Below are 8,392 nucleotides of genomic sequence, written 5' to 3'. Positions count from 1 at the left end.
TTTTATTGGAGTTGTATGAATCCCTTGATCAAGTGGAGTGGCCTCTGTCTGGCATGAAATCATTGCGAGTGGAAGTAGACGCAGGAAGACAAACCCAGAGAGCAAATTGGGAGCTCTCGAGTCATATCAGACTTCTCATGAAAAAGCTTCCTGTGTGAAGACACACAATAAACAGGAGACTTTTTTGTGTGTCTTTTTATTCTTTTTTTTTTTTTTTTTTTACTGTTGCAATATCGTCAAGACTCAGACTACACTGAACCTGACCAACCAACATTTTATTTATATCGGTGGTTCTCAGAACATATGGTACATGAGTGTGACATAAGAGCCCAAAAATGAACGGATTTAAACCCAGGTAAAAATGACAGATGCTTTAAATCAAACCTTCCTGCACTGTGCTACGAAACAAAATAAAGATTGTCATTTGAACAGGAAAGTAGTAAATGGTGTCAAGAGGTTACATTATGTTGAAATGAGGAACTAAATTTAGTCCTGCTTATTGGCAGATGCTACAGAGATTTTGGCTGCACGTGTATGTTTTTGTTCTGCTGTGGCCGCACTTCTGATGCATTACTTCAAAATGTTCTGGTCAACGCAATTTGGTGAAATTTTTTCATCTAACGTACAAATAATTTTTTTTTTTCGGCGCTGATTCCACAACAAAAATAAAAATGATGATAAAATGATGCCCAAGGTTACAAGGTTAAGAGAAAGAGTCAGTACTAATCATCTTAATTCTTACTATGCTAGCTTTCTGTTTGTATATATTGATCGTATAGATTTATTGGGAGCCGCATACACCTCTCACCACACTGTCTCAATTGTAGCTGCACAAACAAGTTGCCACATATTGTAGCTGTAGATGAGTCCAATCGTAATCAGGTCTTCATACTATAGCCTTACTACAGCTAATCGGTGGATTTTTTTCTTATCTGGGGGGTGAGCAACTATGATTAAAATTTGCTGTTGACCAATTTTATCTGTTAGCCATTTATTTGTAAGAGTCATGTTAGATGAGTTTCAAAACAATAGTAAGTTGTGTGTTTTTTTAATCATAATTTCTTGTACAGTATATTCCTGGTTTAAAATACTAGTACAATAAATTCTCAACACTTTTAGGCCGGATTTGCTTCAAATTACTTGAGTTTAAGAACACCTAAGCCTTCTCTCAAATAAAACTCATCCTTCAAAGAAATGCTCTGGGTCGAGCAGGGACATAGCAATCCGCAAACTTTTCTTCTTTGCCTCCGCACGAACCTTCGCACCCCTTCTGCATCCCATCCATCCCTTTCCTCCTTGACACCAAAAGATCTCACCATCATCTCCTCTCCTCTCTCCTCCTCGCACCTCCCTCAACCATCCACCTGCCATCAAGTGTGAAATGAGAGCGCAATGAGTTGACTTTTAGCGCTGAGGGGATAAGCGTGATTGGTCTGTCACAGGAGAATGGTCTCTCCAGGCTTGTCCTCTCACCGAAACACACACGCACACATCCACAAACACACACACAAACACCTACGCACACGACGTACATTCCAGCGACCAGCGAACATACTGTAAAAACACGAGGGCCATCACGGACCAGTTAGTTATTGATCTCCATGAAAAGCAAGCATCGAGTTATTCCACCGCAGAAACGGCGGAGTGCAAAGTCGTTAATGAATTAAGACATTCGGGGAGTTGCACCAACTGCTGTTATGCGGTGCACGCAAATACGGCAGTGACGCATTGGAGGTCCATCAAGATGTGTTTACCCCGCTGTGAAGGAGCGACTGAAACAGTAATAAATATCCATTAGACGGGCTGACGCTAACAAGTCCTGGCGTGAGGGCGATGAGGGGGGACAGCGGCGACGCGGTTCGACTTTCTGCCTCTCGCCACCTGCGGCGTCTGCCCGGGTGATCAATGCGCTTCTCTCGAGGCTCAAAATGAATCCATCTGTGTTTTTCATCCTTGTAGTTCACGCCCACTTAGCGGAAGTGAGAAGTAATGAAGTACAAGTAGTCTAATTTGTTGGTGTTTCTGGACTCTTTAATCGCATGACCCCCCCCCCACACACACACACACACACACATGAAAACACCGACTTTGTCAACATAAGCTTCAATTCTGAAGAGTCAATCCAATTCAAATGCACATCGCTATGTGAGTATAATGCAATTTTCAAATCGCAAAGGGCGCCATTTTATAGGGGGGTAAATATGCTTCATTTCGGTCAGTCGATAGGCTTTTTTTTGTTGGATTATAGGTAAATTAAGTCTTGTTAAATTCTTAAAGGGGAAGTCAACTCAAAATGTCTCTTGACGATATTTCCTTTGCAGCTTCCCTGAGCCTTGAGCAATTGTGATGCCATTTTCAGTCGACAGCAAGTAGCAAAATGGCCTCACAAACGCATGAGTTTAAAGCAAGTGACAAATTACTGGATCAAAATTAAGTCGAGTCCCCAGTCGAGTCTGGTGAGATCACAAGTGGGAGTTGGTGAACCGTTCATTTTGGTGTTCTTTGAGCCGAGCGCACGTCCTTCCGCTTGATCCATATCACCCGGCTTCTTGATTCGTCCACTTCAGAGACTGATTTAATTGCCTGCCACAGAGCCTGTGAATGGATCTTTAAGCAGCCTTGTGGTGGAATAAGTAAAAAAAGAAAAAGGCTTTCACATTCCATCCTCATAGTTGATTATCTGCGGTGTTGTGTTCCAACGATAACCATCAATATATATATATATATATATATATATATATATATATTTTTTTTTTTTTTTTGCGGTCAGTCAGTGCCGGAGGCCAATCACAATTTGGAGTTCCCACTTTGCTGAGGCTTCACTTTTTTCACCAGTGAGACAAAAGCAGCGATAACCGTATGTGAAACACCAACGCTGCCACGGTTCGAGTTATTCACCGTATTACATGTGATGTGACCCCCCCCGCCCTGCACTTCCCCAACGCGGCCCCACTAAAGCGTATCAGCGCTAGCGCCATTGCCTCTGAAATGACAATGATGGATGTGCATGCTCATTTTTGCGCAGTACGTCAGATAGAATACAATGGCATAGCCCATATTGCATCACATGGACTTTTTTGTGGAAGCGGGTGGGGGGGGTAGTGATTTATATTATCTTAATGGACTGCAGTTGCTACATGGTCATGTTATAATGACACAGTGTGTTATTTACACACATACACAACTCATATCCTGATTGACTGCCGGTTGATATTTGTGTCACAGTGGTGGGGGGAGGACGAATTGATTCTCCTCAACAAGACGTCCCAGAAGAATGAATGAATTATGAAGCATGATCCATAACGACTGAGATTCTTGCACTGGGGCTTTTTGTGCGGCTGTGCATCAGAAACTTTTTTTTCGACAATATCAAATGTGCAGCAAGGCAGACTTTAATACAGGACTGTTGGAATTAAATTCTGATTTAAATCATTGATCCAAATTGAACGCTCCCCCCCCCGCCCCCCAAAAAATCTAGTTACCTGTTCAACCTGGTCAAAGTGATATATCAGCCCATCCGCCATCTTGCATGTGGCTTTAATATTAGCCACAAAATTGTCAAATAATATTGTAAAACTGAGCTAGGATAATATCATACAATCAAACGGAATACTTGGGCATTTATGCAGTGATGTTTGCTTGATGATACATCTCCGAAGAGGAAGCATATTTACAATTTGTTTCACTTTGCCACATCCAATATGGCTGCGGCATCGACGTACTAAAAAAATGCGGTTGTCGCCAAAGGCGCCATTCAAGATGGGATCGGCAGTGCTACATAAATGATTGATCGTTATTGAAATGGGTGTCTGTAGGCACTTTATATTGCCTGACTTTGCACTAGGTGGCAGTGTTGCTATAAAAATACTGTTGAGATGAAATAGCCTGGCTACACTCTGGCCTTGTTATTTTGCCTCCCGACACCACACACTTAAACCGGTTAGGGCCAATTAAAGGGGCGGACGAAAACCCACTTCCGTCCTTGCTTAATCCGTCCTTTTTAGAAAAAAAAAACGTCTCATCCGTCTGGGACATTTTTACATGATACATTTTGTGCAATAAGATAGATGTCCAACACCACAAAATGGTGACTTTATTCAAACACTGGAATAACAAAACCTCTATTCTCACAATTGTGATTTTTTTTTTAATCGCTTTTATTTTCACACAATTTTTCTTGTCTTCTGAGTTTCGAAAAGATGCATAATCTCTCTTTCTCTCCTGTCCCTCGAACAGAAGTTTGACGCCATCATCCTGGCTGCCTGCCTGTTCTCTTAATCTGGTAAAATACACACACACACACACACACACACACACACACACACACACAAACACACGGTATATACTGCATATGGGAGATGAGAGAAAATGCGGCAGAGAATATAAAGAAGCACAAAAGCATACAGGACGTTGAGGAGGAATAGGCAGAGCGATGTTGAGTGGGATTAAAATGACAAAATGAGAACGGTGTCGGCATGAATGCTTTATACATTTCTACACCATGCTGCGTATTTCATGCAATAGTCTATTCACGGGAACGACTGCGAATCTCGCTGCCCATTGTATGCTTGTGAGCCTATGTTACATTTTGAGGGATTAGTGCTCTTTTCAAACAGAAATGCGATTCATTTTTAACATAACACCTTGGTGAGTAACCACAGTTCAACGTCAAATCAGGAAACTCATTGGGGCACAGTGGTACCTCTACTTACGAAATGAATTTGCTCCGAAAGAAATTTCCTAATTCGAAGATTTTGTAACTAGAGACGCGTTTTCCATGTAAATGCCCTAATCCGTTCCAACCCCCCCAAAATTTAGACATAAATGTTTTCTAAAGCATAAAAATGCATCGAAATATGTAACAAATACATGTACCCTGTAACTTGATAACATGATAAGCTGTCCACTGTAGTAAGCGCATTTCCTGAAAGTGTTCAATGCAATATTTGTACATGTCAACTCAAGAACCCTGCTGATTTATGACAAGTGGCCTCATGGAGCCGAGGGGCACCAAACCAAAGATTTAAATGGTGACACAAGCCGGCACGGGGACTCTCAAGTCAAGAGTTAATCAAAAATTGAAACCAATAGTCGAGCTTTACTTTGATAGGTATCCCACTTAAGCAACTTCACCGATAAAATCGCCCACATTTGATCAAGGGAAGTTCCGCAGGAACCCTTCACATTTGAAATGGTATTTGAAAGAGTCTAAATGTGGAATTCCAAACCAAAAATTGTTCACAACATTTCCACGCGTCAAAGCAAAACGCCAATTTGATTTTGAATGAGCGGATCAATGTGGCTTGAGGAAGCAGACGTGAATGGTCCCCCCGGAGTTAATTGCTCTGAAATCATGCGGATTATGAATACTGTCTGATCGGAGATGCTCTGGAGTAGCTGAGGTCATCTGCTGGCTCACTTTTCTGCTTCAGCCCTCTGCTCGTTTTCCATTTCAAACATCTTTTCCTCTCTGCTCATCTTTGATGGCCTCAAAGGACGACACCCTTCCGCAATCTTCCCACATGGTCTCTTTTAAAAACATGATTCATCTTCAAAGTTCGAGGATGACGCGCTTTAACAGAACACCAAGCTGAGTGGAATCTTCAGAATCCCTTGTTTGTATTTACCCTCGCTACCCCCCCCCCCCAATTTAATACACTTGGCATTTAAATTATAGATGGTTCAGTGCACGTGTCGGCAGAAGGATCTTGTAGCCTGATCCCAGCTGACGTATTAAAAAAAAAAAAAGAAAAAGAGAACACTGGCAGAAACGTCTCGGCGGGCCCACTGGAGGTCGGAGCTTTAAGCTCCACCCCCTGCTGTACGCGTCCTTATCAAAGCAGGCTGATCATTTTACAAGCATCATGCGCTACATTTTAAAACTGTGATGTGCAGGTGGAGTGCTTGATGGGTAACACTTGACAGAATCTGACATGAGCGGCAACGCGCTGCCACATGGCATTCAGATTGCAAAAAAATGCAGTAAAAAGTCGAACACTAACAAAGAGAAGATGCTAACTGTTAGCTTATCTAGTAAATACACTGCAGCAAACTCTTAAACTTGTCATTGTGATAGTGGGGAATGACTTGACAAATTAATTAACATACAAACAAACCAGACAACAAGCAATTCACTAACCAAACAATCAACCAAACAGACGAGTAACAAATTAACTAATCAACCGACGAACCAAAACCGTGAGTCACTAAACAACTAAGTAAACTAGCATATAAAACTCTCACCAAACAATTCTCCACCAAACCAAACAACAAACCAAGCAAATGCGCATAAACCATCAAGCTAGCAGCGGAAACAAACAAACCACGAATCGCTAATCAAACTACCCACTAAAAAAAACAATTCCGTAATCAAACGACCGCACTTTCTCATTTAATATGTTCAACGTTATGGTTGTTGTTGGCAAAGCAGCTTTTTCACGTCACGCTATTGAACTGAACAGAAGAGGTTTCGGAGTGTCAGCGGGACACGATGCGTTTACAGGAAGGAGCCTGAAGATGAAGGCGGTGGAATAACGCTAGCGCACAGCGGGGTGCGCTGGCTGAACTTGCCGGGCGGGAGCAGATGTCACACTGCATATGACGTACAGTCAAATCGTATGTGGGATGACACCAGCACCAACAAGCTGTGGATTAAACATCAAGGAGGCGCAGGATTAGCGAACAACTGCTACCCACTCGCCGGATATTTAGTCCTTCCCAGCGATCGCAGTTTTGCCTCGGTGAAGTAGGTCCTATACAGTCATCGTGAATCAGACCTATAAATGTGAAAACCAGGGTGCACTTTGACCAAAGAAAGAGATTTACAGATGTGAAATGTTGCATATTGATTCCCTACTTTGTGAAACCATTGTTGATCGTTCTTGCGAGAAATCAGGAACATGATCAGTGTCTTCACACAGACAAACATTATTAATCATAACATATAATTACTTTTAATTTGAAGTGTGTGTGTGTATCTAACTGTTATTGCTTCGTTAATCAGTACCCAGGAAGGAGCTCTCAGTTTCAAAAACACAGTCTCAGCTTTAGGGTTTTATTTAGCTTGTTTTGAGTACAACACACACGAGAGAAGCAGTAAGAACGCAAAGTCTTAGTCTGGCAAATGTCAAAATCGGTTTCATGCTGTATATGGGGACCCCGCTTTAGACTCCAGCGGTCTTCCAATACTTATGACCACATGACAAAGTTTGATTTACATCTTAACACTGTCAGTGGACGAAGATCATGATTTTCTTTTCTTCTAGTTTCCCATTTAAAAGTTCATCCTCAGTCACATCCTTCCAATGTGCAACTTTTATTACAGTCGGCGAACTTCATCTCACCAAACCCAAGAAGCTCTCCATAATACAAGCGTTTTAAAAGATGAAATTAAAAAAAAAAAAAAATGTTTTAAATGCCAGTCTCCCAAGATGAGCACGTTCATGCAAATTGGCGTGCATGAGTGTGTGTATGTGTGCGAGAGAGAGAGCACAGTTACTGGAGGAGAGTGCAGCACGCGTGACACCAGTGGCGGGAGGCCAGAGTCAGAGCGCCGCCTGTGTGAAGGCAGCGGTCGACGAGGTCACCGCTCTGTGCGCTAAACAATGCTGCTGGTGTGGCGGAAGCTCGGGCTGCAGGACAATGGAGGGGGTTATAAGTGAGGTTGACTCCGTTTTGGAATGAGGAAATTCCATCAACAAAAGGTTTAGTACCTTGTTGTTCAAATTTCAAAGAATTCTTTGGTGATGTCATCCAAAAAAAAAAGAAAGAAAGAAACTTTGGATTTGTATGAATGGTTTGAATTTAATATTTTGAATTGACCTTTTGAGGCACATTTCTACACATAATGTTGGTTGAACTTCACTCTAGAATGAAGAGTACATGCTTTTTTTTTTTTTTAAACTCTTATAGCCAAGAGTTATCTTTTATTGACCATCATCCCGGTGCCTACCGGCCTACATACACGCTGGGATCACTTAGTCGAAAATACATGTGTAACTTGGACCTTTGGCGTATCTCCCCGAGCGACCGTCTGCCCCACAAAGCTCTTGTCCATCCTCCCTCGTGTCTGTGCTGTGCGCTCGTGGCCCATTTTTTCTCTTCAGTTACAAAAGTGCCGGCCTTCCTCCTCATCCTTGTGTGGGCCACCTGAATGCTGAATAATGGACACTTTCCCCAGCATCCTTGATTTTTATTTATTTATTTTTATTTATTTTTCCCACAAACATCAATCATTTCTCATTGCCACATTTCAGTTTTTTTTTTTTAATGGCTCTAAGAAATAGTGTTTGGCTCAGCTTCTCTCTCTCTCTCTCTCTCTCTCTCTCTCTCTCTCTGTCTCTCTCTCTCTCTCAGGGAGCGGAGAGAGGGCCGCGTGTGTCTAGGGCGCACG

The 8,392-nt window shown here is 42.2% G+C and overlaps 1 long non-coding RNA gene across 2 annotated transcripts in view; it reads left to right on the top strand.

The window, feature by feature from the left end:
• The first annotated feature begins 7,477 nt into the window (after window positions 1-7,477).
• LOC109517504 (uncharacterized) overlaps window positions 7,478-8,392 on the top strand; it is a 6,188-nt gene continuing 5,273 nt past the window's right edge. For both annotated transcript variants that reach the window (XR_002168556.1, XR_002168555.1), the window contains exon 1: window positions 7,478-7,703. This is a non-coding gene — a long non-coding RNA (uncharacterized LOC109517504). The remainder of the gene's footprint in view (window positions 7,704-8,392) is intronic.

The sequence above is a fragment of the Hippocampus comes genome, unplaced genomic scaffold (genome assembly GCF_001891065.2).
Source record: "Hippocampus comes isolate QL1 unplaced genomic scaffold, H_comes_QL1_v1.1 scaffold4, whole genome shotgun sequence".
Classification (NCBI taxonomy): domain Eukaryota; kingdom Metazoa; phylum Chordata; class Actinopteri; order Syngnathiformes; family Syngnathidae; genus Hippocampus; species Hippocampus comes.
Note: the sequence above shows the minus strand (reverse complement) of the source record. Positions and strands in the feature narration are given on the sequence as shown.